We start from the raw sequence: 2,500 nt of genomic DNA on the forward strand, positions 1-2,500 counted from the left end.
GTGAGCCCAAGCGGACGCTGACTGATGACATTACTCCCCCCCGCCCAGCAGCAAGCCAGACATGATGGCCCCTTCCCCGCGAACGGTTGGAAGCCATACCCCCTTCGTGATGCTCACAAGTCTTCGAATAAGCCACCCAACGATTTGCGTGGCACAAATCTTCCCCGATCGCACCGGGCCACAGTTCCAACCCGTCTCATCCGTGCTTCTTCTCCAGCACGACCACCGTGGCGGATCGCCAAGATGCTCGTGAGGGAGAAGCCACGCGGATGAGGCCGTGCCTTCCCTGTGGTGGCCGCGCGCTACTGGACCGAGAGTAATAAAGCCCTCAATATCAACCACATGACCCTGGGCGTAACCAGCACAAATGTGAGCCCAAGCGGACGCTGACTGATGACATTACCCCCCCGGCCGGCAGCAAGCCAGACATGATGGCCCCTTCCCCGCGAACGGTTGGAAGCCATACCCCCTTCGTGATGCTCACAAGTCTAGAAATGAGCCACACAACGAAAATCCCACCAGCGTGCCACAAATCCACATAACAGATTCACATTTTTTCCCACCGGGTCAGTCGGCCGGAACCGACGGCGGCCACCACCGTGCCGCCGCCCACAACGGGTGACACCAACCCAAGTTGGTGGATCACCCATGTGTGGGCGTTTTGACTTGCCCCACCACAAAGCAAGCCAAAACAGGGGGGAATGAAGGGACCGCACCAGAATTTTCCATGGTGCAAGAGCTGGCTGCATTGAGGAACACCCCCCCCCTATAATAGCTAAATATGCAAAAGCCACTTTTGTACAAGTAGATACACTTTTTTTGAGTAGACATAAGTTCTGTTTTGGGACCTAGAGAACGAATTTTCACGAGATTTTTTGCAGGGATCCTCATAAAAATGGTACAACATTGCCTGCAAAAAATTAGAATTTTTCGACATGGGGAAGTATTTTTTTTATTTTTCCAAAGACCCGAAATGTGGAAAATCGGGAAAAATGGAAAAACCTATCTAGACACCGTATTTTTGCGTGATTTTTTCCAGTCCATCCCATAATAATATCAAGAAGGTGCCCACCAAGTTTCGTTAGGATTGGCCAAGGTTTCGAATTTTCATGAATTTTTTTCAAAACCCTCTATTTTCCAACATTTCAAAAATTCAAAACCACATCAAGATGGCTTGGTTTTGATACCAAACTTTCTAGAACTCATTCTGCATGCATTTGTGACACTTTCCAACCAACAAAACTCAAAAACCACCACTTTGAAAATTTCATGATTCTTGGCACACCACCAAGTCACAAAATCAAGCCAAAACACCAAAATCTTGGAACTTGGCTATGCACCAACCATGCCAAGATCAATTCCTTTTGATCCCAAACTTCTCCCACATCACTTTGAAGGCATTTGTGAGGATTGAGTCCGGCCACTTTTCCAAAACCATGATTTTCGTTTTTCACCAAAATCACCACCAAGTCACAAAATCAAGCCAAAAATCCAAAATCATGGAACTTGGCTATGCACCAACCATGCCAAGATCAATTCCTTTTGATCCCAAACTTCTCCCACATCACTTTGAAGGCATTTGTGAGGATTGAGTCCAGCCACTTTTCCAAAACCATGATTTTCGTTTTTCACCAAAATCACCACCAAGCCACAAAATCAAGCCAAAACACCAAAATCATGAACTTTGCTATGCACCAACCATGTCAAGATCAATTCCTTTTGCTCCCAAACTTCTCCCACATCACTTTGGAGGCATTTGTGAGGATTGAGTCCAGCCACTTTTCCAAAACCATGATTTTCGTTTTTCACCAAAATCACCACCAAGTCACAAAATCAAGCCAAAAATCCAAAATCATGGAACTTGGCTATGCACCAACCATGCCAAGATCAATTCCTTTTGATCCCAAACTTCTCCCACATCACTTTGGAGGCATTTGTGAGGATTGAGTCCAGCCACTTTTCCAAAACCATGATTTTCGTTTTTCACCAAAATCACCACCAAGCCACAAAATCAAGCCAAAACACCAAAATCATGGAACTTGGCTATGCACCAACCATGCCAAGATCAATTCCTTTTGATCCCAAACTTCTCCCACATCACTTTGAAGGCATTTGTGAGGATTGAGTCCAGCCACTTTTCCAAAACCATGATTTTCGTTTTTCACCAAAATCACCACCAAGCCACAAAATCAAGCCAAAACACCAAAATCATGAACTTTGTTATGCACCAACCATGTCAAGATCAATTCCTTTTGCTCCCAAACTTCTCCCACATCACTTTGGAGGCATTTGTGAGGATTGAGTCCAGCCACTTTTCCAAAACCATGATTTTCGTTTTTCACCAAAATCACCACCAAGTCACAAAATCAAGCCAAAAATCCAAAATCATGGAACTTGGCTATGCACCAACCATGCCAAGATCAATTCCTTTTGATCCCAAACTTCTCCCACATCACTTTGGAGGCATTTGTGAGGATTGAGTCCGGCCACTTTTCCAAAA

This window comes from Phaseolus vulgaris, chromosome 3 (assembly GCF_051622355.1).
Source record: "Phaseolus vulgaris cultivar YP4 chromosome 3, ASM5162235v1, whole genome shotgun sequence".
NCBI classification, from domain to species: domain Eukaryota; kingdom Viridiplantae; phylum Streptophyta; class Magnoliopsida; order Fabales; family Fabaceae; genus Phaseolus; species Phaseolus vulgaris.